General features: G+C 37.2%; 1 non-coding gene across 1 annotated transcript; it reads left to right on the forward strand.

Moving 5' to 3' along the window:
• Positions 1–3,333: 3,333 nt before the first annotated feature.
• Positions 3,334–3,405, forward strand: TRNAW-CCA. The gene has a single exon. It is a non-coding gene; the product is annotated as a tRNA-Trp (tRNA).
• Positions 3,406–7,700: the final 4,295 nt, after the last annotated feature.

Raw genomic sequence — 7,700 nt, forward strand, 5'->3', positions numbered from 1 at the left:
TCTATCTGTTGTTGAGCCCATCTTTGCATGAAATATTGCCTTGGTATCTCTAATTTTCTTGAAGAGATCTCTAGTTTTTTCTGTTCTATTATTTTCCTCTATTTCTTTGCATTGATCACTGAGGGAGGCTTTCTTGTCTCTCCTTGCTATTCTTTGGAATTCTGCATTCAAATGGGTATATCTTTCCTTTTCTCCTTTGCTTTTTGCTTCTTTTCTTTTCACAGCTATTTGTAAGGCCTCCTCTCAGCCATTTTGCTTTTTTGCATTTCTTTTTCTTGGGGATATCTTGATCCCTGTCTCCTGTACAATGTCAAAAACCTCCATCCATAGCTCATCAGGCACTCTGTCTACCAGATCTAGTCCCTTAAATCTATTTCTCACTTCCACTGTATAATGGTAAGGGATTTGACTTAGGTCATACCTGAATGGTGTAGTGCTTTTCCCTACTTTCTTCAATTTAAGTCTCAATTTGGCAATAAGGAGTTCATGTTCTGAGCCACACTCAGCTCCCAGTCTTATTTTTGCTGACTGTATAGAGTTTCTCCATCTTTGGCTGCAAAGAATATAATTAATCTTATTTCGGTATTGACCATCTGGTGATGTCCATGTGTAGAGTCTTCTCTTGTGTTGTTGGAAGAGAGTGTTTACCATGACCAGTGCGTTCTCTTGGCAGAACTCTGTTAGCCTTTGCCCTGCTTCATTTTGTATTCCAAGGCCAAATTTGTCTGTTACTCCAGGTGTTTTCTGACTTCCAACTTTTGCATTACAGTCCCCTATAATGAAAAGGACATCTTTTTTGGGTGCTAGTTCTAAAAGCAGGAAACAAAGTCCCTTTTGTCTCCCAAATTCCTTGGTCCTTCGTATTTCCTTTCTTATCTCAAAATTCAGCCCAGATTTTCTAAAATTCAATCATTTGCATTCTACCTTCACAACTTTGTCAACTGAACTCTTATAGAAATGATGGATAGTTAAATAGATAGATAGGCAATATACATATAAATAGATTTGGAAAGATATATATATATACACATACATCAGTAGCTAGATAGATATAGACATTGATAAATACATATGTAGGTAGATAATCTGTTCTGAACTAACCCACTTTTCATAACCTTTTACTTGTCCTAATCAATAATAGTCATGGGCTACTTACATATTTTTTCTGGTATATATTAAAAAAATCATTAAACTGCTATGTATAAAACAAATTAGATACAAGGGTATACTATACAGCACAGGGAATATAGCCAATATCTTATAACTTAGAGTACAAAAATATTGAATCACTATATTGTACATCTGAAACTAATATTATAAATCAACTATAATTTTAAAAAAATTAAAATAGCTTATATTTCTTGATATTAATTATTTTTTGAGTTCTCCATGTTTGAATATTTATCAGGGATTCTTCTCTTTTGATAGGATGCTGACATTCATTTATCACAGATGTATATGTTGGATTACATATGATATAGTTTATCTGTTCCTCTATTACAAACATTCAGATTATTACTGGATTATTGTAATTAAGATGAAACTTTAAAAAGCAGCTAGTTCCATTAAAAAAAAAAAAACAAGAAAACTTAAAATGATCTAGAACCATTTAAAATGATCTTAACTATAACTTTTTAAGAAACAGTGACTTATAACAGTGGTTCTCAATACTGGAATATCAGATCACCTGAGAAGACATTTTTAAAAGTTCTAATGTCCAAATCTCACTCAGACCTATTAAATATGAATGAGGCTCTGAGATCAATAATATATCTAAAATAGAAAAAAATTATTATGCAGAAGCTTCTCATTCTAATTTGTGAAGTGTATGAAAACCTCAAGGTAGACATTTACAATAAAAATGTCTAACTAATTTGGGGCTTCTTCCTTTTCTTCAGGAACTTATAAACTACCATTAAATTTCTACTATAATCGATAGTTCTAACAAAATTTTTAATTTAAAAAAGACCAGTTTTTTGCTATAAATTTAATTTTTCAAAGTTCTGAATGAAAAAATCTTTAAAGAGAAATAATCAGCTCTTAATGTTCCTCCACTATAAGTCTGTAAGTCATATTATGGACATGACTACAAGTCCTCTAAGAACAAGAACTTGATCTTTCTCACCTCTATGCATCTATGTATCCAAGGTTTGAAGCAGTGTCTGGCATATAGCAAACACTCAAATGGTCATCACATAAATAAATGAATAAGTAAATACACACGGCACTAATAATACATAGGATACAAATTATGTCAAAAACATTTTATCATTTCTTCCTCTCAGTTGAACCTCATCATCTCTACTGTATTTGCTTTGAGGCTTTCTGATACAATTTGAAAGCTAAAGACAAACATTTTCTAATACTTCGTGTGTGCATGCTCAGTTGCGTCCAACCCTTTGTGACCCCATGAACTGTAGCCCTCCAGGCTCCTCTGTCCATGGAATTTTCTAGGCAAGGATACTGGAGTGGGTTGCCATTTCCTACTCCAGAAGATCTTCCTGACCCAGAGATCAACCCAAGTCTCCTGATTCTCCTGCTTTGGCAGGCAAATTCCTTACCACTGAGCCACCTGCTGCTGCTGCTGTTGCTGGTAAGTTGTTTCAGTCATCTCTGACTCTGTGCGACCTTATGGATGGCAGCCCACCAGGCTCCCCCGTCCCTGGGATTCTCTAGGCAAGAACACTGCAGTGGGTTGCCATGTCCTTCTCCAATGCATGAAAGTGAAAAGTGAAAGTGAAGTTGCTCAGTCGTGTTCTACTCTTAGTGACCTCATGGACTGCAGCCCACCAGGCTCCTCAGTCCATGGGATTTTCCAGGCAAGAGGACCGGAGTGCGTTGCCATTGCCTTCTCTGGAGCCACCGGAGAAGCCCTGTAATATTTCATCCCTTTTAAAAAGTAAAGTAATAGAGATTAAATGCCTCCTTAATAATCTGTTTTAACTGTGCATGCATTGGTGTTTGCAAGGTGAGGAGCTGCCATCAATTTTAGAAGAGGTAATTGCATCTAACCATTTTAGCTGAACTGGCAGCATTTCACCCATATCCAAGCCACTGTCCAGCGCCCAGTACATAGTTAAGTGCTCAATAAATCTTTCACTCATATTTGAACAAACATGACTTAAGACATAATCAAAACACTTTTTAGTGGGTGTTAGCCCCGCCACCAGAGGAAAGCTCGGGAAGGTTCCATCCACATCTTCGGCAGTCTTGCAGTCTTGCATTCTTGCAGTCTTTCTAGTTGCATTAACCTCCATAGAATTCATTCTCTTAATCCATAAAATAAAAGGCTGGTGCTACATAATAGTGTCTCCTTTCCAGCATCCTCTTTCTTCCCTTGTGGCTCAGAGGTTAAAGCGTCTGCCTCCAATGCAGGAGACCCAGGTTCGATCCCTGGGTCGGGAAGATCCCCTGGAGAAGGAAATGGTAACCCACTCCAGTATTCTTGCCTGGAGAATCCCATTGACAGAGAAGCCTTGTAGGCTACAATCCATGGGGTTACAAAGAGTCAGACACGACTGAGAGACTTCACTTCACTTCAAGTATATTCATATTACTTCTCTATTACTAACATTCTAATTGTATGATTAAAAATTTTCTGCATCTGACCTGGATATGTCTTAGCTTTGTTTTCTCATTCCTAATTTCAGGAAATGGGATGACACTTTGCATTTTCATAGAGATCCTGCTATGAGTATAAATACTGACCTCACCCAACTTTCCCAAGGACAGGGTCTGTGCACAGAGTAGATCTTGATAGAACTGAAATTATTTATCTTTTAACTTTTTTGGCTGTACCATGTAGCATGCAGGATATTAATTCCCTGACCAAGGATCAAACCCCTATGCTCCCTGCATTGGGGTCACTGGACCACCAGGGAATTCTGACAAAGCTGAAATTATTAACTTACAGACAATAACATACATACAACTGGCCTGATTACTTTAGTGTTCTCTTGTCAGACACTAGCTTCTTTTCTTTCATTTGAGAAAGTTTTCGTTTCCATTTCATTAACATATGTATGGAACATGATTTCTTCCTCTCCATCAGGCTTTTGCATATATGCCACTAAATTAGCAAATACGACTATCTTCTATACAACTGACAGAGAGAGATATATCAGAACCTTCCCTCGTGACCATTACAAATTTGTCATGTAAAGAGCTGGTGCTCACATTTTCTGAGGTTCATAAGTGAGTGACTACAAAATACTGGCAGCTTAAACTATGGTGATGTCTCTAATTGGGGCATCATGGGCTGTTACAATTACAGTGTCTCTGATGCTCTTCTCTTCAGAATTAAACCAGAGTCAGTTCCTGCCATACTTTGCAGACAGAGGACAAAACAATGTTAGTCTTCTCCACTTGGCTTCATATATGAAGTCCAAACTTTAGATTTTTTTTTTATCTTAAAAAACAATGTCAGACAGAAGTCTTTTTGGTTCCATATTGCTGAGCCAGTAATGAAAAATACAAACTAAAAATCCATTCTATTTCCCAAATGAAAGGAAAACACAGCTCTGGTGAATAACAGCCAAGAAACGGAACCATAGCCTGAGGGGACAGGAAGGATAAACATGGCACCTTTCTTTTTGGAGCAGTACTGTTATGGGATACAGATGTCACTGGCACCCATTCCTTTCAGGGAGTACATATTAGACTAGAAATTGGGATGCGTAGGTGGTGACAAATCATCCTCATGTGAAACCAGGATAAAACCCATTGCCCTTTGTTTCTATTTTTAGGGAAAACTAGCCAAGAGGTTAATGAGGAACTAAGGACATTAGATCACATCCTTTTTATCCATATTCATTCATTTGCTCCTTATTTTGTATCATAGATTGTTAACAGGCAGATGAATGTCAGCACTGTGCTAGCCTCTGGCAACACAAAGTGTAGCCAGCAATAAGCTGAAATCAAGTTGGGAAATAGACACCCATATGGTTTAGTATAATATAAAGCTTTCTGAAGATCATGATTTCTGGATTAATTTTGCTTTACTTTAATACTGAACAGAAATTTAATTCCCTAGATAGCATTGCATCACCCTTGTAAAATTTGTTCTTTGCTAACACATACATATGCATCCATACTAATTACTAAATGATGAGTATAAATTAAACTTTGAGGGAAGGGGAGGTAAAGATGGTATGAAAGCAGGAATGGGGTCAAGGCAAACAGAAGAACTTGTATGAGCAAAAACTCAGAGAAACAGTTCAGTGAACTGAGCAGATTACCAGTGGTTTTGAGTGATTGGAATGCAGAAGAAATTAAGTAAGAGGATCATATAATTTATTGTCCAAAGTGAGACACTTTTAAAAGTGGAAGATGTTAAAATAATTAAAATTATATAATTTAAAATATTTATAAACTGTCATAAAATTATTTTTTAATACTGGTGAAACTACAACTCATTTTGAACAACTATTTTCAAAAATAAAATGCTTTCAAAAATTGAAATAAGATAATCTTTGTACATTAAAACAAAAAATCTACCATTGGCTATCTGAATGTTACCAAGTATAACATTAAGGTAATTATTTTTTAATTATTCATTTTAATAGTAGACTAATTCCTTAATAGTATTGCATTGGTTTTTGCAATACATCAATATGAATCAACCATAGGCATATATATATCCCCTCCCTCCTCAACCTCCCTCCCATCTCCCACCCCATCTCACCCCTCTAGGTTGTCACAGAGCATCAGGTTTGAGCTCCTTGCATCATAGAGCAAATTCCCACTGGCTATCTATTTTACATATAATGAATATATTTCAATGTTACTCTGTTTGTCCTACCCGCTCCCTCCCTCACTGTGTCCATAAGTCTGTTCTTCATGTCTGCATCTCCATGGCTGCCTGGCAAATGGGTTCATCAGTACCATCTTTGCAGATTCCACATATATGCATTAATACCCAATATTTGTTTTTCTCTTTCTGACTTACTTCATTCTGTATAAAAGGCTCTAGGTTCATCCACCTCACTAAAACTGACTCAAATGTATTCCTGTTTATGGCAGAGTAATATTCCATTGTATATATGTATCATATATTTGTATATATGATACATACAAATGTTTGAGTTTAATTAGTTGGCAACATTAAATACTTCTTCCTTTACTTCCTGAGACCAAAAGGTTGAACAATCCCTACTCCTCTTTTTTTCTAATTAGCAAATACTCTGCATTGTGTCTTTGAAAGGGAGATAATATTTAAATGGTAGATGATAGTTGTACACACGCAGCACAAGTTATAATTATATTATGCCTGGAAAGGCCTGAATGAAGGAAGATGATTATTATTGACTGTCTTTCAGATTTAGCTACATATTATAAAGGGAACTCTCTTTAATAATATATATGCCACTCATCATTACTAGAAAAGCTGGAAGTACAAAGTAGAGTAAATCTGTCTGGCCTTATTCAACTGCAACTATTAATAATGTTGTATTTAATAAAATGAAAAATCCTGCACAAATACTAAACCAGAAAGGCCTTTCTGATAGCCTTCATAAATCTGACTTGTTCTAAGCAAAGTGGATATGAAAGCAACTGACAATTGAGGAACATACAAAGCAGGACAAGGAAGCACAGGCCAGATTCAGATCCTAGAGGACCTCATACACTTTGGAAGGAAACTTGGAATAAGAAAGGGGAAGCCACTGCAGAACTGCAGAGAGAACTGTGTTTAGATAGAACACTGGCTGCTTTTAGAGGATGAATTTAGAGGAAGCACAGATATTATATTGTTAATATAGAGATAGCAAACTGGAAACCCATGATAGCACACTGGAACCTGCATCCAATCTATATCAGTTCAGTTCAGTTCAGTCACTCTGTCTTGTCTCTTTGCGATCCCATGAACCACAGGACACCAGGCCTCCCTGTCCATCACCAACTCCCAGAGTCTACCCAAACCCATGTCCATTGAGTCGGTGATGCCATCCAACCATCTCATTCTCTGTCATCCCCTTTTCCTTCTGCCCTCAATTTTTCCCAGCATCAGGGTCTTTTCCAATGAGTCAGCTCTTCGCATCAGGTGGCCAAAATATTGGAGTTTCATCTTCAACATCAGTCCTTCCAATGAACACCCAGGACTGATCTCCTTTAGGATGGACTGGTTGGATCTCCTTGCAGTCCAAGGGACTCTCAAGAGTCTTCTCCAACACCACAGTTCAAAACCATCAATTCTTCGGCATTCAGCTTTCTTTATAGCGCAACTCTCACATCCATACATGACCACTGGAAAAACCATACCCTTGACTAGATGGACCTTTGTCAGCAAAGTAATGTCTCTGCTTTTCAATATGCTATCTAGGTTGGTCATAACTCTCCTTCCAAGGAGTAAGCGTCTTTTAATTTCATGGCTGCAATCACCATCTGCAGTGATTTTTGAGCCCAGAAAAATAAAGTCAGGCATTGTTTCCACTGTTTCCCCATCTATTTCCCACGAAGTGATGGGACCAGATGCCATGATCTTAGTTTTCTGAATGTTGAGCTTTGAGCCAACCTTTTCATTCTCCTCTTTCACTTTCATCAACAGGCTCTTTAGTTCTTCTTCACTTTTTGCCATAAGGGTGGTGTCATCTGCATATCTGAGGTTATTGATATTTCTCCTGGCAATCTTCATTCCAGCTTGTGCTTCCTCCAGCCCAGCATTTCTCATGATGTATTTTGTATAGAAGTTAAATAAGCAGGGT

The sequence above is a fragment of the Oryx dammah genome, unplaced genomic scaffold (genome assembly GCF_014754425.2).
Source record: "Oryx dammah isolate SB20612 unplaced genomic scaffold, SCBI_Odam_1.1 HiC_scaffold_28, whole genome shotgun sequence".
NCBI classification, from domain to species: domain Eukaryota; kingdom Metazoa; phylum Chordata; class Mammalia; order Artiodactyla; family Bovidae; genus Oryx; species Oryx dammah.